General features: G+C 38.0%; 1 protein-coding gene and 1 pseudogene across 3 annotated transcripts in view; one reads left to right on the forward strand and one right to left on the reverse strand.

The window, feature by feature from the left end:
* Positions 1 to 25,406, forward strand: part of TUSC3 (tumor suppressor candidate 3) — a 219,502-nt gene that overhangs the window by 136,757 nt on the left and 57,339 nt on the right. The window lies entirely within an intron of this gene.
* LOC105545409 lies at positions 7,429 to 8,093 on the reverse strand (annotated as a pseudogene).

Below are 25,406 nucleotides of genomic sequence, written 5' to 3' on the forward strand. Positions count from 1 at the left end.
TTTTGTTGAGGATTTTTACATCTATGTTCATTAGTGATATTGGTGTATAATTTTTTGTTGTTGTTGTGTCTTTGCCAGGTTTTGGTATCAGTGCTGCTGGCTACATAGAATGTGTTAGGGAGGATTCCTCCTTTGTTTTTTTTTTTTTTTTTTTTTTTGAGTAGTTTCAGTAGGGTTGGTACCAGTTCTTCTTTATATATTTTACAGAATTCATCTGAATACATCTGGTCCAGGGCTTTTTTTGGTTAGTAGGTTTTTTATTACTTATTCAATTTCGGAAGTCAGTATTCGTCTGTTCAGGGTTTCGGTTTCTTCCTGGTTCAGTCTTGGAAGAGTGTATGTTTCCAGGAATTTATCTATTTACTCTAGATTTTCTAGTTTTTGTACAATGAGGTATCAATATAGTGCCTGAGTATCTTTTTTATTTCTATGGCATCAGTTGTAACGTCACCTTTGTCATTTCTGATTGTGCTTATTTGGATCTTTTCTTTTTCTTCTTTGTTAATCTAGCCAGTAGTCTTTTGATCTTGTTTATCCTTTCAAAGAACCAACTTTTGGTTTCATTGATTCTTTATGTAGATTTCTGGGCTTCAATTTCATTCAGTTATGCTCTGATTTTAGTTATTTATTTTTGTCTGCTACCTTTTGGGCTAGTTTTTTCTTGTTTTTCTAATTTCTCTAGATGTGATGTTAGATCATTGAGATTTTTCTGTCTTGTTGATATAGGTATTTAAACACTATAAACATTTCTCTTAACATTGCTTTTACTGTATCCTAAAGATTTTGGTATGTTGTATCTTTGCTGTCATTTGATTCAAAGAATTTTTTATTTTCTGCCTTAATTTGTTATTTACCCAAAAATCATTCAGGAGCAAGTTGTTTAGTTACTGTGTAATTTTGTGTTTTTGAGATTTCCTCTTGAAATTAATTTCTATTTTTAGTCCACTGTGATCTGAGAATATGCTTGGTATGATTTTGATTGTTTTGAATACTTTGTGACCAAGGATGTGATTGATCTTTGAGTATGTTTCATGTTCAGGTAAGATAAGAAGAATGTTTATTCTGCGGTTGTTTTGCAGAGTATTCTGTAGATGTCAGTTAAGTCCATTGCATTTAATTTAAGTTCAGAATTTCTTTGTTAATTTTCTGCTTCAGTTATCTGTCTAATGCTGTGATTGGGGTCTCGACATTCCCCCACTATTGTTGTGTGCCTATCCAAGTCTTTTTGTAAGTCTAGAAATTTTTTATGAATGTTTTATGAATCTGGGTGCTCCAATTTTGGATGCATATATATTTAAGATACTTAAGTCTTCTGAATGAACTCTTTATCATTATGTAATTACCTTCTTTGTCCTTTTTTAACTGTTGTTGATTTAAAGTCAGTTTTATCTCATATAAGTACAGTCTCTGCTCTGTTTTGTTTTTCTTTTGAGTGTTAGATCTTTATCCATTACTTTGAGCCTGTGAGTATTGTTACATGTGAAATGGATCTATTGGAGACGGAACATATTTTAATGCAGTTTTCCACTGTCTATTAAGTGGAGCATTTAGACTGTTTACATTCAGTGTTAATACTGATATGCGAAGTTTTCTTCCTGTTATGGTGGTGTTAGCTGGTTAACCTTTAGTCTTGATTCTATAGTTGCTTTATAGGGTCTCTGGGCCATGTGCTTATGTGTGTTTCTGTGATGGCAGCTATTATTCTTTTGTTTCCATGTTTAGAACTTTCTTAAGTAGCTCTTGTAAAGCCAGTCTTGTGGTAATGAATTCTCTTAGTGATTGATTCTCTGGGAAAGATTTTATTTTTTCACTTATCAGCTTATTTGGCATGAGATGAAATTCTTGGTTGGAATTTTGTTTCTTTAAGAATTCTAAAAGTTGGCCCCGCTCTCTTCTGGCTTGTATGTTTTCTGACAGGAATTCCTATGTTAGCCTGATAGGGTTCCCTTCATAGGTGATATGACCCTTTTCTCTAGCTGCCTTTAAGATTTTTCTTTTGCATTGTCCTTGGAAAGGCTGATGACTATTTGCCTTGGGGACAGTCATCTTGTGTAGTTTCTTGCAGGGAATCTCTGCATTTCTTGTATTTGCACATTCATTTCTCTAACGAGATTGGGGAAATATTTGTGGGTTATATCCTCAAATATGTTTTCCAAGTTTTCTGCTTTCTCTTAAGAATGCAAAATGAGTCATAGATTTGGTTGTTTTACATAATGTCTTATTTCTCAGAGGCTTTGTTCATTTTTTAAAATTATTTTTTCTTTATCTGACTGGGTTGATTTGAAGGAGTGATCTTCAGGCTCTGAAATTGTTTCTTCTGCTTGATCTAGTCTATTGTTAAGACTTCCAACTGTAATTTGAAATTCCTGTAGTGGATTTCTCAATTCCAGAGGTTTAGTTTGTTTCTTTCTTACTATATCTTTGTTGTCTTTCAAATTTTGAATTGCTTTTCTGACATGCTTGGATTGGATTTCAACTTCCTCTTGGATCTCATTGAGCTTCTTTGCCATCCAGCTTCTGAATTTATATCTTTAATTTCACACATTTCATCCTGGTTAGGATCGATTGTTAGGGAGGTAGTGCAATCCTTTGGACATTACAAAAGACGAACTTTTTCAATTCTTGTACTTCCTGCACTGATTCCTTCTCAGAAAGAACTGGTGCTGCTTTTTCTTTTTGAATTTGCTATTGTTTGGTTGGGGCTTTTTATTTTTATATTCTTTTTTCCTTGAAGGTTTGACTATGGCGTATGGTGTGTATAGTCAGTTGGCTTTGTCTCTGAGTGCTTTCATAGGGCCAAGACTTTGTACGGTTTCCTTGGTTGTAAATAGGTTCCTGTGGTGGGTTTCACAGGCTCTGAGTGTTGAAGCAATGTGGTTTTGTTTGGTGGTGTAATTCAGAGTGCAGTCCACTGGATGACACTTAAGAGATAAGGGCCTGCAAATAGGATCTTAGTTGTGCTCGCCACTATTGTATTTCACTGCATCCACAGTAGTGCTCTGGGGAGGGAAGGCGGGGGCGAGATATGACTGCCTCTCTGGTTTCTCAGCTTTGGCGGTAACCCATTCAACTACTGGTGCCTTTCCAATGTTTTCCTTGCCCTGGGGGTGGGTAGGGGGCGGGCTCTAATGGGCTATGCTTCTGCCTCCTGTAGAGCAGTCCAGGAGAGTCACAACTCATTGGAAACCCACTGTTCTCTGTATTTGCGCGAGTCAGAGCGAGTTGTGGAGTGTGTTCACTGGTGGTCTGGTGATGCAGCAGATGAAGGGCAGAGGATCCTGACCAGGGCAGCAGTGGAACCATATGTACAACTGGTATATTTTCAACCTGGCAGCCCAACAAGCTTGAGTTCTCCTGATCTGGTGGGTCTCCCTCCAGTGTCTGCACCAGCAGCAGGCCCAACCGGCTAAGCTTGTCCTAAGCCTTCTGCATCCAGATAACTGTTCTAGACATTTGATGCCTTGGGACTCCTTGGGGAAGAAGCTGCAGCTGGCTGTCAGGCTGCATTCATCCCGGATTGGTCTTATGGAAGGGAGGATGCCCAGCTCTGATGTCAGCACATGAGCCCATGCCACAGTCTTCTCTGTGTTCTGAGACTGAGGGCTGCTTCCCCACTCAAGCTAAGGCCACAGATCTCAGCTTGGTATCCCTGGGTGGTGTCATCAAGTCCTGGGGAGTTGGAACCAGATTCAGGGGTTTGTTCTCTAGCCCCTGGATATCAGGCACCAGCTGTGCTGCAGGAGAGCAGACTGCTCCTAGGCCTGCAGCAAAACACTCAGATGAGGCAATGGAGGCTGTGCTGTGGGCACACTTCTGCAAGATCACTCAGGCAGGCAGGCTTAGGAGAGGCCACGGGGTTACATGGATCAGATGCACCCCAGCCCTGTGGCAATGGTGGCTCTGCTCTCTTCCAGCCTAGCAGACAGCAGGAGCTGCAGCCACTCAGTACAGCATGGCAAGCCTTGGGGCATGGACACCTATGGTCCCACATTTTGCTGCAGCTGCACTGCAAAGTGAAACATTTGGGGATGTATGCAAGTTTGAGCTGTGCTTCTGCCTGTTCTCTGGGTGGCTTCCCTGCCAGTTCAGAGGTCTTTGGGGGTCTTGGAAAACCTATAGCTGGGATCCCAGAGGTATGTGGTGGGAGTGTGGTGCCGACGTTCCTTCACTCACTGCTTCTTCAGGTCTGGTTCAGTACAGGGGGCCGGTCCTAGTGCCCAGCGACTCTGAGTGGCCTCCTAGCTTCCTCTCTCTTTAATCACAATGTCCATCTCCTCTCTGTTGACCTGATGCTTTCTCACAAAATCTTTATTCAGAGTGTGATGGTTTATTTGATATTTTGGTTCCGCTTGGTGGAATAGACAGTTCCCGGCTGTTTCTAGTTAGACATCTTGAAGATTTAAAAAATTCTTAAACAGATGGATAGATAATTTGTTCCCTTATCCGAAAGTTTATTATTGATGCTATGTCAACAGGGCCTTTGTTTTGAATTGTATTTTTCAGAAGTGGTGTTCACTGCAGTCCTCTGAGCCATTTATTTCTACTGCACATTGACCTCAACATCAACAGTGTACATTTGGGGAAAACACTGTTTAGAATGGCACATAGTTTGTGGCAATCAACAGAATCGGTGTATAACAGACCTGTATCAGCTCTGATATTCTGATTCTATCTTTAATAGCTGAATTTTCCAACTGCAGTGAGCAAATTGGGCCTGACAAGCTTAATAAAAGACAGGAGTATTTTGTTGGGTGTTCTTTTAGTTCTTTGTTTTTTTTGAAAAATTAGTGGTATTTGTAAGGCTAGTGACTCCGCTCACATTTTCATGTTAATTGTGAAATCACACATGTCTAGGAAAACCTGAAGATATTGACAAAGTGTTTCTTCATTGAACTTAAATGTAAATGAACACAGAGAATATAAAGAAAATTCATAGTGCAGGCAGTGTGGTGCTGTGCTGATTTGCAAGTTTGTTTGTTTGTCACTATGAAGATACTATGTAATGGCACAAGTCAAGTACTAATGGTCCACTGAACAGCATGAAAGTCAACACAAAAGCAGTAATTATTGTGTAACTAAAGGGAAACTATACAAACGTATGGTTATACAGGACATAGAAACAATTTCTGTTGTTAAAAAAGCAATAATCTTTTAACAATATGCACTTGACGAAATAAAGCTTATGCGTAGGCTGTAACTCCCACCATGAACAAATGCGTTACTTTCAAGATTTGGATTTTAGCTACTGCTTGACAAGAATTTCTCTGGGTTTGCCAGATATAGTCCAAAAATTTTCACTGCATTATAATTCAGTTGTGAGTAAAACTGAGTGTTATATTCTACATGCACATGCAGAACATTTTATTGCAAAATGACCTGCTGATGTAGTCTAAAATTTATCATTGAGGCATTTTTTTCCTATTTCTTAGGCAACCATATTAAACTTTATCCAACTTTTTTCACTTTCATGCCTCAGGGATTTTGTATATGCTAGGTCTTTGAGAGCCATTAAGGATGCTATCATCCCATTTTTTAAAAAAGTTAAAAATCATATAGACTGATTTAGATTAAATGTAATGCTTTCAACAGAAATATTTACAAAGGGCATTCAGTAGCTTTATTACAGTCTTCATATCACCAGCAAAGAGAATGTTAACATTATCCTAAACCAAAAACCTAGCAAGACAAGAGTAATTGACACACATTAAGGATATACAGAAATCTTGGTGGTAGTATTTGGAATTGAGATTCTTCCCTTTTATTTATTTATGCCTTTATTTTTCTATCCACCTAACGTATCTGTTATGTACTCTGTTTGCACTAGTAGTACAGATATATCATGCAGCTCATTGTCTAGTGGGGATACATAATATGATATCGGTTAGCCTAAAGTCTCAGTCTTCAGAGCCTCGCTTCTTACTGAGTTGCATGATATTTGAGACTGGCATTGTTTTAGAATTTTGCCTCAGCACCATGGTCATTTTATGGCTGTGACACTGCATCTGATCTCTTACAAACTCTGCCTTATCTTTATATTCCTTTTTATTTTTTCATATTTGTGTCTGCCTCTTCATTCCTTCTTTCCACCTGGTTTTAATTTTTAGTGTCACCATTTAAACTATATGCATTCTTTATCCTAACATCTGACTGCATCTTGATTGCCAGCCCAGACTGCTCTTATACCTCCCTTCAATTGTTGCTACCTACCTATGATCCTGGCAATTAATTACAATGAAGAACCATGTGAATTGTACCCTTACTTCATAACAAAGCATTCACACATGGTAGATACTAAATTAACGATATTGCATAGATAAATAAATCTTTCTTTGCAAATAGGAACTCAAATTATATCTTTAGCCTTTCAAAATGTTAAGTGGATCAGAAAAAAATTGTTTTCTCTGCTAACATTTGTTTGTAATTAAAACCACATGCACAGTAGGATTATAGAACTACATAATGCGAATGTGTCTTAATATGTCCAACTTCATCTAATATAGTTAATTATTCTCTGAGTATCAAGAAGAAATACTACATCAGAGGAGAAAGTGTAAGAACAAAAAGAGAGAATCAGTGCTTCCACAGAGAAAGGGATAAACTACTTGTTAACTTTTTCATATTCTTTAAATTTTTTCCTGTTAGGTAACTTGTGTAGTACATTGGAAAGAGTCCTATGGTCTTAAAAAAAAAAAAGAAATTATTTTCACGTCAATGAAGTTAAGTATAATTATACTAAAGATAATTCATAATTATGTACATTCAGGATTGAAAAAAACATTTTTCATTTATAACTCTACAATTTCAAAACAAGATGTACATTTCAATAACTCAGAACAATTCTTTTCAATGCATGTTTATCAAGCGTCATTAGGTTTTGATTCCATATCATGCTAGTCTATGATTTTAGTAAGTTTTTCGTAGCCTTACATGAGATGAACATTCAAAAACTAACACTTAGTATTCTTTGTCTTTAACTTTTAGGTTCAAGGGTACACGTGCTGTTATATAGCTAAACTCTATGTCACAGGGGTTTGCTGTACAGATTATTTCACTGCCCAGGTCATCAGTATAGTACCTGATGGGTAGTTTTATGATCCTCACCCTCAAGTAGGTCCTAGTGTCTGTTGTTTCTGTCTTTTGTTTTTTGTTTTTGTTTGAAATAGAAATTTATTCTCAGAATAATACACAAAAGCACAGGTTGAAGCTACTGTTAGGAGGCTTCCCTCCCTTCCATTTCCTCCTTCCCCCTCCTCTCTGTATGCCAGGAAGGACACAGTTGAAGGAAACATGCAATCACAAACAACAATCAGCTCTAAACACAAAAAAGTTTGGTCCAAAAGAACTCAGCATAATTAATCCAGTTACTTTGTAGAACTTCACTGGGTAGGATGAAGATACTGCAGATGTAGTGTTTCCAAGGGCGGTTCATCAGTGCACCAGGGGTGCCTGCTCGAGGGAGCTGAGGACTGAGTGTGTGCGGGGGACCTCTTCGGCCTGCTTGCTGGACCTGGGGTTACAGTCACACAGCCAGGCCACTTGATGCCACTCAGTGCTGGGGGATGACTCATCAACTTCATTTACAAAATCTTCTGCCCTTTGTTTGCCCTTTGTTGTTTGCCTTTGTTTTCTGTAGCTGCTCATCTTGTCTTGCACACCACTCTTCCAGCTCCTTTATCATGTTTTCTTTCCACTCTGCTTCTTGCTTCTGAGAATAGGCAGCAAGTGCTTCTAAGCGTTCCATTTTCTCTTCTTTCCATTTGCAAATATTTCCAGGCTGTGATTAGAATCGATCCACTTGTGAAATAGCTGCATAATTGTCTCTTGGACCATTAATTTCCTGGTGGTAGTCACCATCATCACTCCGTCAACAGCATCTGGACGCCTAGCTGTTTGCCTTGTGGCTGGGGCCAGGGGGCGACACCATCCAGGATGTCGAAGGTGACCTTGTTGTTCTTGATACCCGTAGTCTTGCTCTTTTGCTGTGCCAAGAAGGCCGCTGCTGGGTCTTCTTCACTGGTGCCGGCCACTCCATTCCGCAGGACAGGATCCCCAGGGGTGCCAACAGGGACACCGAATGGATCTTGCTCAGCCATGTCTTGCAGTTTAATGGCACAGACACCAATGGTAAGAGACAAAGTAACCAATCCACCGACACCATGCCTGGCAATCGTGGTTGTGGTACCAATTGGGAGAGGTTGTTCCTTTCTTTGTGTCTATATGTACTCAGCGTTTACCATCCACTTATAAGTGAGAACATGCTCTATTTGGTTTTCTGTTCCTATGTTAGTTCACTTAGGATAATGGCATCCAACTCCATTCATGTTCTGCAAAGCACATGATCTCATTCTTTTTTATGGCCGCTTAATAGTCGTGTGTGTGTGTGTGTGTGTGTGTGTGTATATATGTGTGTGTGTGTGTATATATGTGTGTGTGTGTATATATATGTATGTATGTATATATGCACCACATTGTCTTTATCTGTTCTATCATTGATGAACATTTAGGTTAATTCCATTTCTTTGCTCCTATGAATAGTGTTGTGATGCACATACACGTCTATGTGTCTTTATGGTAGAATAACTTACATTTTTTGGGGTGTATACACAATAATGGGATTGCTGGGTCAAATGGTAATTAATTCTGTTTTAAGTTCTTTGAGAAATCGCCAGACTGCCTTCCACATTGGCAGAACTAATTTACACTCCCACCAGCAGTGTATAAGCTTTCTTCTTTTCCACCATCTCGCCAAAATCTATTATTGTCTGTCTTTTTAGTAGCCATTCTGATTGGTGTGAGGTAGCATCTCATTGTGGTTTTGATTTGCATTTCTGTAATGATTAACGATGTTGAGCATTTCTTCTTATGCTTGTGGGCCAGGTGTTTGCTTTTGAAAAGTGTCAGTTCATGTCCTTTGCCCACTTTTAAAGGGAGGGTTTTTTTTGCTTATTTTTCTTACAAATTCTGAATATTAGACCTTTGTCAGATGCATAATTTGCCACCACTTTCTCCTATCCTGTAGGTTGTCTGTTTATGCTGTTGATAACTTCTTCTGGTGTGCGGAAACTCTTTAGTTTAATTATGTCCCATTCGTCAATTTTTCTCTTTCTTGCAGTTGCTTTGAGCGTCTTCATCGTGAAATCTTTGCCAGATCCTATCTCCAGAACGGTATTTCCTGGGTTATCTTCTGGAGTTTTATAGTTTTGGTTTTATGTTTAAGTATTTCATCCATCTTGAGTGGATTTTTGTGTAGGGTGTAAGGAAGGGATCCAATTTCAATCCTCAGCATATGGCTAGCAAGTTATCCCAGCACCATTTACTGAATAGGGAATCGTTTCGCCATTGTTTGTTTTTGTCAGGTTTGTCAAAGATCAGATAGTTGTAGGTTTGCAGCATTACTTCCAGGCTCCTCATTCTGTTCCATTGGTCTGTGTGTCTATATTTGTACCAGTACAATGGTGTTACGGTTACTGTAGCATTGCAGTATAGTTTGAAGTCTGGTAATGCCATATGCTTCCAGCTTTGCCCATTTTTGGTTCCCTATGAATTTTAAAATAGTTTTTTTTCCTAATTCTGTGAAGAATGTCCTTGGTAGTTTAATAGGAATATCAATGAATTTGTGGATTGCTTTGGGCAATGTGGTCATTTTAACTGTAGTGATTCTTCATAATCATGAACATGGAATGTTTTTCCATTTGTTTCTATCATCTCTCATTTCTTTGAACAGTGTTTTACAATTATGAAATATTTCAGAGATCTTTTACCTCCTTGGTTATCTGTATTCTTAAGTATTTTATTCTTTTTGTGGCAATTATGAATGGGATTGCATTCTTAAATTTGGCTTTCACCTTGGATGTTGTTGGTGTATAGGAATGCTATTGATTTTTCTACATGATTTACTATCCTGAAACTTTGCTGAAATTGTTTAGCAGATCAAGGAGCTTTTGGACAGAGACTATGGGGTTTTCTAGGTATAGAGCTATATTGTCAGCAAACATAGATAATTTGGCTTCCTTTCTTTTTATTTTGATGCCTTTTATTTCATTTTCTTGCTGGATTTCTCTTGCTAGGACTTAACAGTACCATGTTGCATTGGAGTGGTAAGAGAAGGCATCTTCATCTTGTTCCACCTTTCAAGGGGAATGTTTCCAGCTTTGCCCATTCACTATGATGTTGGCAGTGGGTTTTTCATAGAGGGCTCTTGAAATATGTTCCTTCAATGTCTAGTTTGTTGAGGGTTTTTAACATGAAGGAATATTGAATTTTTTTGAAAGCCGTTCATGTATGCAGATGATCAGGTGGTTCTGGTTTTTGTTTTGAGACAGAGTCTCGCTCTCTTGCCTAGGCTGGAGTGCAGTGGTATGATGTTAATTCACTGCAACCTCTGCCTCTTGGGTTCAAACGATTCTCATGCCTCAGCCTCTCAAATAACTGGGATTACAGGTGCTTGCCACCATGCCTGGCTAATTTTTGTATTTTTAGTAGAGACAGGGTTTCACCATGTTGGCCAGGCTGGTCTAGAACTCTTGGCCTGAAGTAATCCATCCGCCATGGCTTCCCAAAGTGCTAGGATTACAGGCGTGAGCCACCGCACCTGGCACATGTGGTTTGTTTTATTAGTTCTGTTATGTTGTACATCACATTTATTGATTTGTGTGTGTTGAACCAACATTGCATCCCAGAGATAAAGACTTCTTGTTCATGGTGGATTAACTTTTTGATATACTGCTGGATTTAGTTTGCTAGTATTTTGTTGAGGATTTTTTGGTCCATGTTCATAAAAAATGTTGGCCTAATGTTTTCTGGTTTAGTTGTAACTCTGTCAGTTTTTGGTATCAGGATGATGCTAGCCTCATAGAATGGGTTCTGGAGGAGACCCCTCTTTTTTATTTATTTATTTATTTATTTATTTATTTATTTTTTGCTGTAGTTTCAGTGGGAATGGTAGCAGCTCTTCTTTATACATCTGGTAGAATTTCACTTTGAATCCATCTGGTCCTGGGCTTTTTCTTGTTGTTAGGCTTTTTATTACTTAGTTTCAGAACTTACTGTTGGTCAGTTCAGGGATTCAGCTTCTTCCTGGTTCAATCATGGGAGGTTGTATGTTTCCAGGAATTTATCTGTTTCTTCTAGGTTTTCTAGCTTGTGTGTATAGAGGTATTTGTAGTAGTTTCTGAGGGCTTTTTTTAATATTTCCGTGGAGTCAGTGGTAGCACCCCTTTTGTCATTTCTGATTGAGTTTATTTGGATGTTGTCTCTTACTTTAGTACTTTAGCTAGTGGTCAATTTAACTTATTAGTTTTCCACTATTGGACTGTGTGGTTATGTCAGTCTCTTCATAGGTCTCTAAGAACATGTTTTATGAATCTGTGTGTTCCTCTGTTGGGTGCATATATGTTTAAGATAGTTAGGTCCTCTCGTTGAATTGGGCCGTTTACCACTATGTAAAGGGCTTGTCTTTCTTGGTCTTTGTTGCTTTAAAGACTGTTTTGTCTGAAATTAGAATACCAACCTCTGCTTTCTTCTGTTTTCCATTTGCTTGGTAGATTTTCCTCCATCTCTTCACATTGAGCCTGCAGATGTGATTGCGTGTGAGATGGATCTGTTGAAGACAACTTACCATTGGCTCTTGATTCTTTATTCAACTTGCCACTTTGTGCCTTTTAATTGGGGCATTTAGCCTGTTTACATTCAAGGTTGATATTGATATGTGTGGATTTGGTCCTGTCATCCTACTGTTAGCTGGTTATTATGTAAACTTGTTTGTGTGGTTGCTTTACAGTGTCGCTGGTGTATGTATTTAAGTATATTTTTTAGTGGCCAGTAATGATATTTTCTTTCCACATTTAGTACTCCCTTCAGAACCTCTTTTAAGGTGGTGCTGGTGGTCACGAATTCCCTTAGCATTTTCTTTCCAAAAAGGATTTTACTTCTTTGCTTATGAAGCTGAATTTGGCTGGATATAAAACTCTTGGTTGGAAGTTCGTTCATTCTTTTTTTTTTTTTAAGAATGCTGAATACAGGTCCCCAGTCTCTCCTGGCTTGTAGGGTTTCTGCTATTTTAAGCCTTATTGGGGGTTCCCTTTATAGGTGATCTGGCCCTTCTCTCCAGCTGCCTTAACTTTTTTCCTTTCATTTTGACCTTAGAGAATCTCATGATTGTGTGTCTTGGGATGGTCATCGTGTATAGCATTTCACAGGGGTTCTCTTCATTTCCTGACTCTAAATGTTGGCTGTTGGCCCCTCTAGCAGGCTAGGGGAAATTTTCATGGATGATAGATATCCTGAAATACACTTTCCAAGTTGCTTGCTTTCTCTCCCTTTCAGGGACACCAATGAGTCGTAGATTTGGGTCGCTTTACATAGTCCCATTTTTTACATAGGTTCTGTTCATTCCTCTTTATTGTTTGTTCTTCATTTCTGAATGAGTTTCAAAGAGCCAGTCTTTGACCTCTGAGATTCCTTCCTCAGCTTGCTCCATTCTGCTGTTGATACTTGTGATTGTATTCTGAAATTCTTTGAGTTATTTAGCTCTATTACCTCAGTTTAGTTCTTTGTTGAAATAGCCATTTTGTCTTTCATCTCCCGTATAATTTTATTGTATTCCTTAGAATCCTTGGACTGGGTTTCAGCTTTCTCTTTAATCCTGGTGATCTTCGTTTCTATCCATATTCTGAATTGTATTTCTGTTATTTTAGCCTGGTTAAGAACCATGTTGGCCAGGCGCAGTGGCTCATGCCTGTAATTCTAGCACTTTGGGAGGACGAGGCGGGCGGATCACCTGATGTCAGGAGTTTGAGACCAGACTGGCCAACATGGTGAAATCCTGTCTCTACTGGAAATACAAAATTAGCCAAGCGTGGTGGCGTGCGCCTGTAATCCCAGCCACTCAGGAGGCTGAGGCAGGAAAATCACTTGAACCTGAGAGGCTGCAGTAAGCCGAGATGGTGCCATATCTCTCCAGCATGGGCAACAAGAGAGAAGATAAAAAAAAAAAAAAAAAAAAAAAAGATTGTCGGGGAACTAGTGTGGTCATTTGGAGGTAAGAAGACACTCTGGCTTTTTGAATTGCCAGAGTTCTTGCGCTGGTTTCTTTTTATCTTCACGGGCTGATGTCCCTTCAATCTTTGAAGTTGCCATCCTTTGGATGAGTTTTTTGTTCTTTTATCCTCTGTAATATCCTTGGGGCCTTGATTATGGTATAAGGTGGGTTTGGCTGACTGGCTTTGTTGCTGGAAGATTTTGGGGGACCATGGCTTAGCTGAAGACTCCCGAGCTGCATGTCCTAACTCTGGGGCGCTGGTTTCAGGCTCTAGCTTTTGTTCTCTGGTTCCTCCTGATCACTAGAGGGGGCGAGTTTTCCCAGATAGCTGGTCACAACACTCCCATGAGTGGTGTCATCCAAAGTGCTTGATGGGAAGATGGCAGTGAGATATGTGCTGGTTTACTCATGGCAGCAGCAGCAGCAGCCTGGCGGGGTGCGTGCTCGTTGGCCAAGCTGAGGTGTTGGGTGTGCTGGTGTACTGGCATCCAAGCATGTGTTTGCACCATTGCCAGTGTCAGAGCAGGGGCAGAGATCTTTTGGGCATGGGACTGGTGCCCTCCATTCACACAGGCAGCAGTGGCAGTGCAGCATTGGGGGCAAGGCCACTAGTGTCAGCGCAGCGGTGGTGTCAGTGGAAAGAAAGATTGGGCACAGGAGGGCACGGAGTTAGCACCCTCTCATGTGGTTTGGTTGTGTCCCCACCTAAATCTCATCTTGAATGTTAACTCCCATGGTTCCCACATGTCATGGGGAGGACCCAGTGAGACATAATTGAATCATGGGGGCAGGTCTTTATCATGCTGTTCTCATGATAGAATAAGTCTTATGAGATCTGATGGTTTTATAAAGAGGAGTTCCCCTGCATTAACTCTCTCTTGCCACCATCCATTAAAACGTGACTTGTTCCTCCTTGTCTTCTGCCATGACTGTGAGGCCTCTCAAGCCAAGTGGGACTTAAGTTCGTTAAACCTCTTCTTCTTCTTGTGTCTTTATCAGCAGTGTGAAAATGGACAAATACAGTAAATTGGTACCAGTAGATTGGGGCGTTGCTGAAAAGCTACCCAAAAATGTGGAAGTGACTTTGAAACTTGGTAAGAGGGAGAGGTTGGAAAAGTTTGGGGGCTTTAGAAGAAGACAAGAAAATGTGGGAAAGTTTGGAACTCCCTAGAGACTTGTTGAATGGCTTTGACCAAAATGCTGATAGTGATATGAACAATGAAATCCAGACTAACGTGATCTCAGATGGAGATGAGGAACATGTTGGGAACTGGAGCAAAGGTGACTCTTGTTATGTTTTAGCAAAGAGACTGGTGGCATGTTGCCCCTGCCCTAGAGATTTGCACAACTTTGAACTCAAGAGAGATGATTTAGGGTATCTGGTGGAAGAAATTTCTAAGCAGCAAAGCATTCAAGAAGTGAGGTGGGTGCTGTTAAACATATTCAGTTTTATAAGGGAGGCACAGCATAAAAGTTCACAAAATTTACAGCCTGACAATGAGATAGAAAAGAAAAACCCATTTTCTGAGGAGACATTCAAGCCAGCTGTAGAAATTTGCATAAATAATGAGGAGCTGAATGTTAATCCCCCAGACAATGGGGAAAATTTGTCCAGGGCATGTTAAAGGTCTTCACAGCAGCCCCTCCCATCACAGGCCCAGAGGCCTAGGAGGCAAAAATGGTTTCGTGGGCCAGGCTCAGGGTTCTTGTGTCATGTGCAGCCTAGGGACTTGGTGCCTTGTGTCCTTTTTGCTCCAGCTGGGACTAAAAGGGGCCAAGGTACAGCTCGGGATGTGGATTCCGAGGGCACAAGCTCCAAGCCTTAGCAGCTTCCATGTGGTGTTGAGCATGTGAGTACACAGCAGTCAAGAATGGAGGTTTTGGAACCTCTGCATAGATTTCAGAGGATGTATGGAAACACCTGGATGTCAAGGCAGAAGTTTGCTGCAGGGGTGGGGCGCTCATGAAGAACTTCTGTTAGTGCAGTGTGGAAGAGAAATATGGGGTCAGAGCCCTCACACAGAGTCTCTACTGGGACATTGCCTCGTGGAGTTGTAAGAAGAGGGCCACCATTCTCCAGACCCCAGAATGGTAGATTCACTGACAGTTTACACTGTGTGCCTGGATCCCTGCATCCCTAGTATGAAACCCACTTGATCATCTGTTCAGGTGGATTATCTGTTTGATAGGTTGTTGGGTTCAGTTAGCTAGCATCTTGTTAGGAATTTTAGCACCTGTGCTCATCAGGGATATCGGTCTGTAGTTTTCTTTTTTGGTTATATCTTTTCTTGGTTTTGGTATTAGGGTGATACTGGCTTCATAGAATGATTTAGGGAGGGTTCCTTCTTTCTCTGTCTTGTGGAATAGTGTCAGTAGAATTGGCACCAATTCTTCTTTGAATGTCTGGTAGAATTCTGCTGTGAATCTATCTGGTCCTGGACTTTTTTTGTTGGTAATTTTTAAATTACCATTTCAATCTTGCTGCTGTTCAGGTTATCAAATAAGCTAGGAGGGTTGCAGCTTGCCAGGAATTTAGCCATCTCTGTAGATTTTCTAGTTTAGGTATGTAAAGGTGTTCATAGTAACCTTGAATGATCTTTTGTATTTCAATTGTGTCAGCTGTAATATCTCCCGTTTTATTTCTTATTGAGCTTGTTTGGATTTTGTCTCTATTTTTCTTGGTTAATCTTGCTAATGATCTATCAGTTTTATTTATATTTTCAAAGAACCAGCTTTTTGTTTCGTTTATCTTTTGTATTCTTTTGTTTCAATTTCATTTAGTTCTGCTCTGATCGTGGTTATTTCCTTTCTTCTGCTGAGTTTGGGTTTGGTTTATTCTAGTTTCTCTAGTTCCTTGAGCTGTGACCTTAGATGGTCTGTTTGTGCTCGTTCAGACTTGTTGATGTGGGCATTTAGGGCTATGAACTTTCCTCCTTGCACAGCCTTTGCTATATACCAGAGGTTTTCATAGGTTCTGGCTGTCTTTGTGAGGGAGCCAAGTGCCGGGGGTCTAGTTGGCTGTATTGCTACAACTTTCTCAAATGCAATATCTTGACCACAGAATCAGAATTTTACTCATCTTTATAATTCTCTCTGTAAGGCTGCACATATCTGTTGAATGAATGAGCCAAAGAAAGTGCATGTAAAACGACCAGACCTAGTGGGTTATGTGTATTATCTGTTTAGGGCATAGTGCTGCCTGTGTTTTCCTATGTATTTATAAAATGTAAAGGACTTTGTTTTTGTTTGCCTGTTTTTGGAGTAACTTGAGAAATTGTTTTACATTTATTTTTATTTATGTAGTAACTAGGAGACTTTACTATATACAATGCAAAGATTATTATTTGTGAAATTATTTCTAGCTATCTAACAATATCAATGTTTAGTCTAGTTAATAAATTACCTTATACAGGGTATACCAGAGCTTAATATCTTTGAAAAGTTTTGGACTTATCCAAAATATATTTAATTTGGTTTACCCCAAACTGTGTGTTGAAATACAAAGTTAATATATACCATACAAATTTAAAAACAATTTAAAATATTTCTTTACTATAACTTATACTCTTTTATTTTATCCCTTAAAATGAAACTTAAAAAATACTATTGAAGATTATAATATTCAAAGTAAGCCTTGTTCCTAAAATGAATTTTATAATAGATGTCTAGCAAAGCTGCTATGTTAATAATGCAAAAATGCTGTAATTTTCTCCCAAATTAGCAATTACTGTGAAAAGCAACATTTTATTTCTGCCAAGAAATAAAATTATTGTGTTCTACATCAGATTCTGCAAAAATCTGTTAAAAACTCTGTAAGTTAGGTGACTTTACAATTTCTTTCACTAAATGTATGAAAACAATCAATTATGAAATAAGTAGTAACTATGTATTGCGTCTGAGACTTGATTTTCTGTTTATATACTTACTAAATCCTTAAGTTGTAGTTTTAGGTTCAAAATACAAACTCAACTTCAACTTCAGGAATGCTTTTCCCATTATATGAGACTGCCTCAAACCTCATTTATGGTTTAGAAATGTCTTTATTATGTTATCAAGGTAATCTCTACAGCACCTAAATTGTTTATACTATTACATCGCAGAATATTTGCTATTAATTAGAGTATCTGACAATATTAGATATTTAAGATTTTTTTTCTATGCCATTCTCTCATTACTAGGTGAAAATGAAATTTTTCTATATGTTTGACTGTGATACATCTTCATTATGCTCTTCTGTTGCTTACAAATAGAAACCTTTATTGTTCTCCAGTTTGCTTATCAGTTAACATATTAAGTTCTGAAAGCATGGACCATTCTCTTCTTTTCTTTTTTTTTTTTTTTTGAGACAGGGTCTCCTTCTGTGGCCCAGGCTGGAGTTCAGTGGCGTGATCACAGCTCACTATAACTCCAAAATCCTAGGCTCAAACCATCCTCCCACCTCAGCCTCCTTAGTAGCTGAGACTGCAGGTGCATGCCACTATGCCTAACTAATTAAAAACATTTTTTTTTTTTTGTAGAGACAGGGTCTTGCTGTATCATCTAGGCTGGTCTTCAATTCCTAGCCTCAAGTGATACTCCAATACTGGCCTGCCAAAGTGCCCGGATTACAGGGGTGAGCCAACCATGGGCAGCCATCTTCAGCCTATTTAAGTTAGCAATTTTATTAAAATACATTGTAAATATAACTAGCAGTCATTTAACTGTAACAACTATTCAGTGAATTGTAATGTATATTTCATTACTGGTTATTAAGTCGTTGCTGAAGGCATTCTCATTGTTTTTCATTTTCTCCTAGCACTTTCATTCACTGTAGTTCTCGAAACTTTTAGACTTCACTCTCTCACAACTCCTTCTTGCTCTCTCTCTACTATTTCATTGATAGTAGTAAAACAGACGACTTGGATTTTAGTCTCCATCTGTCAGTATTCAGAATCTACCATAAAACCTAGCATTAACAATGGTCATATGATCTGATATAATTGATGTGACTTTTAAAAAATGCTGTTTGCTCCAGTAATAAGATTATATGCAGAAAGTAATTTCCTTATTAATTAATAGTTGTATTTTCAAATCAACTTTAGATCCTGATAGCACATGACGTTTTGCCTCCAATATGAGTTTGAAAGATGAGGAAGTTGACAAGAGCAAAAAGCCATTGGAATTCTTTGTTGCTTGTTAGATTTAGTGCAGTTTACAAAGAGTATGGACTTTGTTTAGGCAGTGTACAGGAAAAGTCTAATTCAATGTTTTATAAAGCACTTAGAGCTTAAATAGAACTTTTGAAATAGATTTTTTTGACCAAGTGATTAGCCTTTCAACAAGTGCTATAGAAGCAAGAATTATATAAGCATCTGCAAAAGCCTCTATATAATGTCTCGCTAGCCCATTTTTTAATAAACAGGACTTGAGTCAGCAGAAAGGGCATTCCAATACTGCAATATGAGAATCTTTTTATAATCTTTTTATTATCTACTTTTGAATAGAATCTATTATTAGTTGTAGAGATTAAATACCCTGTCCTTTGCGTGTTCCTTAGATTGAAAACAGGACAACATTACAGTGAAAGCAGCAGCTTAGGGTATGAAATTCTGAATCCAAATACATTTCAACTCCAAATAATCTCTGGGTCCAGAAAGCCAGTTGCACTGACTCAGAAAAAAGTTTATCATGCTTTTCCACCAGACATACTCACACTTCAAGTCATTTATTTAATTCAATTCAATGAATAACTGCTGTGTGCTTTTCCCTCTTTGTAGCTCTGGGGATGTAACAATATTCTGGGCTCAATTCCTGTATTTGTGAAGTTCATAATTTATTCAGGGCTGTAGGTGATTCTACAGATAATTTCTGATAGAATATGAGACTAGCTATTATCATAATATAAGCAAAGTGCTGTGTGAACAGTAAGTAGGAGTGAAAGCTTTTTCCTTAGGCTGGATATTGTAGGAAAAAAATTAAATTTCTTCAGTTAATGGACAAGTGGAAAGATAGAGAGGACAGAATGAACAAAGGCCATATGCCTTGTTGAGGGAACAGCGAGTAATTTGATGTGGTTAGTGCCTGTGAGTGTTGAGAAATGAGACTAGAAAGATAATTTGTTACTAGATTATGAAGGACCTTGAAAGCTTTGTGGTAATTTGCTCCTAATCATCTGAGCAGTAGGAAATCATGGAAGGATGTGAAGAAAGAGTGGTGTTGGGTAGTTACCTAAGAAACTGTTTGTCTAACAGAGACAGATGTCTTTTTCAGTGTTTGTCTGAAAGAGAATGTTTGTTGTCCGTTTTCTGGTACTTTGGCTAGAGAGAATGGCTTGAGCCTTTTTTTTTTTTGACTTTGCCTGTTGGTGTTTCTGGGTTGCCCGCTTCTCCAGTAACATCCAGTCCAGGATATATTAAGTAAGAATCATAGTGTTAGTCCAGAGATCCCTATTCTGTATGCTTTCTTCTCTCTGCCTTTCAGAATCTTATGTTTGTTTTGTATGTGATATCCAGGGTGCTTGGCAGTATTTAACCAGAGAGACAGACACAAGTACCTCCATTCGTCTTGTCTGGAATTAGAAATCTTAAATGGACTTTAAAAAATGTTATAGAAGTAAAATGTACAACTAGTGTAATACATGGATCTTAAATACCTGTTTTAATAAGTGTATATTTCTCTGTAATAATCAATATAAAGCCTTTTTATTCCCCCACATAATGGCTTCCATTCCTCATAGGAAGCCACTGTTAGGATTTTTATCACCATAGATTGTCTTGCCTTTGCTTGAAGTTACCATAAAGTGAATCACATAGTATGTGTCTGGATAGTTCTACTTAACGTATTTTTGAAATTGAAGATGATTTGTAAAATACCGTGTGTGTGTATTTTTTATTTTTAAAATTTTGCCATAGAATAATATAAGAATAGTGCTGCAGGAAGGAAGTTAATTTTGTAGTCGATATAGTAGCCATTTTGGGTTTGGGGGTTGTTTGATGGTTCAGTACAGAAGTAGGTGCATGGAGATGCTGAATTCCCCACAGCTGTCATCAATCTGTTAATAAAGCAAAGCCATATGTATTAGAATGTAACTGCAGTAAGAAAAACTTTGCAGTGTTTCAGAAGGAAGAAGTAGAAGAAGGATATTTATAGGGCTTTGGGATCTGCGCTTAAATGGTTTAAGGTGAGCTTTTTAAGACAGGCAGCTTATGTGGATTAGGCAAATTCTGTGACGGAACAGTTTAGGTTTGTTGGACACTAAGGCAAGAGTCTTAAAGTAAGCTGTTTATCCAGGTGTATGGACTGTTGTCTCTGATAAATTGATCTGTGAGAATTTCTTGAAGCAAACAGTAGGTTATTTTTTTGGTTTACAGTCTTATCTTTGCCAGGCAAAGATTTCCTTTAACAAACTAGTAAGTCATGTTGACACAGATGGTCTCAGTTCTCAGAGATAAGAGGTTGTTGATGAATTTGAGGTTTTTAAGGCCACTCCAAGGTAATGGAAATGGGATGAGAATGGAAGAGCTATTATATAAGGGACCAATCAGGGGTGTGTGGAGAACAAAATCAAGAGAGCCTATTTTCTCGGCCTGATGGGGCTTCCTTCTGTAGACTCTTTTTGTTTACTCTGGCATGTACTCTTAAAAGACTTTTCATAGATATTTCAGATGGAAAAGACTCTAATGTTACCACAGCCAGAATCTTCTGTTTGAGTAAGAACCCTTTTTGTAAACATCAGTATTAAATAATAGTTGTTGAGCCTCTTCTTAAACAATTTAGATAGGGAACTTGCTTTCTCGGGAGACAGCCAATTGTAGCTTTAGAATGCTTTATTTGTTGAGAAAATGTTTCATATATGGAGCTGAAAACTGTTCCTTTGAAATGCTTAATAGTGCTTGCTTTCCTCCCTCTGGAATCGCATGGTATAAATACCTTCCAAGTTTCGCATATCAGCTGAACAAATATTTGAGGTGGGCGTTCACACTGGACTCTCTTTCTAGGCATCTATTTCCAGCTCTTTCAGCAGTCATCATGCCACAGATCGGTAGAGTCTCACTATCCTGATTTCTGTTCTCTGCTTTGCTCTCCAGTTTGTCGGTGTCACCATTAATACCTGCAGTGTTCAAGTTGAATATTATTCTCCAGATGCATTCTCAACAGGGAGGAGTGAAAGTATTACCTTTCTTTCTGTGTACCAGACTTATATTACTTAAAGTAACAAATTGAAACAAGCAACAACAACAACAAAAAAAATAACTTCTTTTTAGCTTTTCTAATAGCTTCATCATGGTTCACTTGGTTTCAGCATTGCTAGGCATAGTTTACAGTGATTGAGAGTTTCAGAAGATGAGGTGAAATTGTTTATGTGCATGATGCCAAGAAGTATACTGTCCCTGTTTACTAATTAAACAAACAAACAACAGCCATGCAATGGAGGTAGCAGTGAGGCTATCTTACTGTTTGTTTAACTTAAACCGTAGTATAGGGAAGAACTGCTGAGATTCTTTCATGTTGATTCCCCAAATGATTATAGAATCTCATTTTAGTTGCATAGCTTGCTATTATTAGGGAAGAAAGTGTCTTTCTAAACTCTTTATGAATTCAAGAATGTTGTAGAGGAAGTATCAGGGGACATTAGTATAGCTATAAACTTTAAAGAGATTTGTGACTTGAGCCTAATTAATTATAGATTTCAATATTACAGAAATAGAGGTAAAACAAATAACATATTCCAGCTACTCTATACTTTTAATTTCCTTTTCTGAACCCTTCTAAGTGGGAATTTTTTCTTCAAATTTAATGTACTTTGGGTTGCAGTTGAGTTGGAGGATTTGAAGCTGGTCTTGTTTTTAACATTTTAAAAATATTCATTAGTGATATTGAAAATAACAGCTTTGGGCAGCCTTGCTGTCTTTGGCTATTTGGGTTGCTATAAAGGAATACCGAGACTAGGTGATTTTTAAAGAAAAGAGTTTTATTTGGGTCACCATTCTGCAGGCGGTACAAGAAGCATGGCACCAGCATCTGCTTCTGGTGAGGGCCTCGAGCTGCTTCCACTCATAGCGGAAGTTACGGGAAGCCGGCGTGTGTAGCAATCACATGGCGAGTGAGAGGAGGAAGTGCCGGAGTCTCTTAAATCATGGGAACTAATAGCGGAAGAACTAATTCATTACTGGGAGGGTGGCACCAAGTCTTCCATGACCCAAACACCTCCTGTCAAGCCCCACCTCCAACTTCAACATGAGATTTGGAGGGGACAAACAAACATACAAGCCATAGCACTGCATTCATTAGCTCAGTCGCTCAGCAGAAGTTTACAGCGTGTCTGCTGTATGCTGCCTTAAGCAGTCTGGCTTGGCACTGCAAAACAAGTGATGAACAAAATAGATGAAGTTATAACCTCAAAAAGCTTTTATTTTAGCCAGGGGACACAGTGAAAAAGCAAATATGTGAGGTGGTAGTAAATACTTTGAGAAAAGTAAAGCAGAGTGATAGAAGGTTGAGGAGAATGCTTTTTTATAGTGTTCTGAGAAGGCCTATCTGAAAAGAAGTCATGTAAGCAGAGACCTGAAGGAAATGAGAGAGTGATTTATATAGTATCTGGAAGATGGAACAGCAAGTGCAGAGGCCCCAAAGTGGAAACATTCTTAATGGTTTTTTGGGTTATTTTTTGGAATAGCAAGGAAGCCAGTATGACTGTAGTAATGAGAGTGAGGAAGACAGTGGTAGATACGGTGACAGTGACAGGGTGCTGTGCTGTGGGGCAGGGGCAAGAGCATAGGTTGACATGTGTTCTATGTAAGGTCTTGTAAACTCTGTTAGGGACCTTGACTTTTAATCTTAGTGATGTGGAAGCCATTTGAAGGATATCAAACCAAAGAGAGAGAGAATCTGACATTTTAAAAATCACTTGCTTTTGAGAAAGATAGCTACATAGCTTTATTGGTTATTTGTTCTCATTCAGTTTATGGCAACTGCTAAACTAGACTGTAAAGCTGGTTCTCCACAGAACACATAAATATCAACTAAAGGAAACTTTCTTTCTTCTTCTTTTCTTTTCTCTTTCCTAACCCACCGCCCCTGTGTCTGTCTGTACATCCAATCCTTCCCCTCTTTTTCCTTTTAGCAGCAGATACATGATGCTTGGGATGTAAAAAGAATGAGCTTTGTTTCCTCCTGTATTGACCTAACTTTGCTATCAGAGAGTTTTACAATAGGAAGGATCATTACTTCTTACGTTTGAATTTGTAGATAAATTGGGAATCAAAAGGGTTAAGTAATTTGCCCAAAAGCACATAACAAGTTAATCACAAAGCAGTTAGAATCCTTTGTTAATCCTATATTCTTTAAAAAAAAAAAATACCCCTTATTATTTGGATCACTTATTATATAACTTACTAGGTTTCTCTGTGGCATCTTATATTTTATACCTTTATTTTATTAGTGTATTATTATTATTTACATCTTTGTATTTTCATGACCCATTTCTTGAAAGATAATTTAAAATGCCCTGGGGGCATGATTTTTTTTTTTTCCTGGACCTTCTTAACAACAGGAATTGGAGCCATAGTTACCAAAACAGTTATATTAAAGAAAGAGTACAGAGACATGGATTTGATGATGAAAGGAAGCACTGCTGGAATGTTTTCTTAGCCTCTTAGGATGAGTGGAGTTTCACAGTGGTATATTTGTTTAAAATAAAACAGATTTACTTGGAACAAAAACTAATTAAACAAGAAGACTGCTCAAATTTTTGTTATGGAAAACCAATCCAAAATCTATTCATTTTTATGAAACCATTTGTAGAAATCAGAATGACTATAGTATTCCATTAAATGAGATTGATGACCTAACAGTAATGTGTAGTGTATATAAATAAAATTTTTTATAAACTGAGTAAAATATTTTCTTGTATGGAACCAATTTTGGTGGGTCATATGTCAGCGCTACCAGACTTACCTTTAAAATGATTCTTCACAAAGTGCTGATAGCTTGCTCACATAAAAGTTTCTCAGAAGGCTGAATTCGAACATCCTTGAGCACGACTCTGTGTGATAGAGTGGAAGAAACAAGGTCTTTGTGCATCTCTTCGATATTTAGTGGGTTTTTGTGCATCTGTCCTGTGTAATACTGCTTCAGCCCAATGATGATGGCAGGTGGGCCATCTTCAGTCCGTCAGAGTTTCTAGGTATTACAGAAATAGCTTTTCTTTTGGTTCTCATCCCCTCCTTCATGCTTTACGACTTACATATTATCAGGTAAAACTCTGCTGCCTTTCTTGCTAGCGTATTTTGAATCTCTGTGCTGTGACGTAACAGAGGCATCCATTTTTCACTACTTGTTTTCTTATATTTTGGAAGTTTGGATTTTAGATTCCAGTTAAGTACTCTTTAAAGATACTCATATTATACATGGTTGGATCTCTCAAATTTTAGTTGTGAGTCTAACAAAAATAGTTACCCTTTGTACCTAATTAAACCAGATTGTAGAGACAAGAGTGTTAATTCCTATTGTCTCAGTACTTCTGATGTAGTAGAATATTGCATAATGTTTCCCTAAATTTTCAGTAAATAATAAATTACTATTATTGCATATATATGGTATATTTTGGTATATATTTGTGTGTTTACTGTGTATTTTCATTTGAGAGCCTAATAGTGTTCTCTGCATTTATGTTGTCAATAAGTCAATTAAGGAAGCAAAGGAAAATAAAGTGTTATTTTTCATGAGCAGCATTCTCTTTTGCAGTGCTTTCCTCAGGAAATGAAAGAAAGATTTTTCATAATCTAACAAGAAGATCCAATTAGATATTAAAATATTGGTTTTAAGTAAGCCAATTAAGAAAGTACCCTTCAAACTTTTTTCATGACTTTGCTGTTATCAAACAGATGTCGGAGTCATAATATGAATACTTAAAAAGGGTTTGAAATGTCAATAGAAGAAGCTTCCACTCTGAAATTCTATTTGCAGGAGTGGAGAAAAGATAACAGTATTATCAATTTCGTGTTGCTCATACTGAAATGTGGATTTTAATACAAGATGTTAATATACTAATAAATATTTCATAACTTGAAAATAATTATGCCTTCTCTATGGATGAAACAAACTACATTGAACTCTTAATTGTACAAATATGATCATGAGCATTTTCTAAGCACTCTTCCATTGTACAATGACATTTTAGAAAATTAAAGTACTTCTAGAGAGGCATGTATTTGAGCTATCAACTTTATTCTTTTACTATTTTATCCTTTTAAATTTGGGAAGTTGTAGGGCACATGAAGTTGATTCAGCCATCCAGAGCAACATAAAGAACTGATAATTAGAGAAATGCTACTTCTGATCACTGAGTCATAAGTTATCATTTGTTGCTATAAAAGGAGTATACTTT

This window comes from Mandrillus leucophaeus, unplaced genomic scaffold (assembly GCF_000951045.1).
Source record: "Mandrillus leucophaeus isolate KB7577 unplaced genomic scaffold, Mleu.le_1.0 Scaffold328, whole genome shotgun sequence".
Classification (NCBI taxonomy): domain Eukaryota; kingdom Metazoa; phylum Chordata; class Mammalia; order Primates; family Cercopithecidae; genus Mandrillus; species Mandrillus leucophaeus.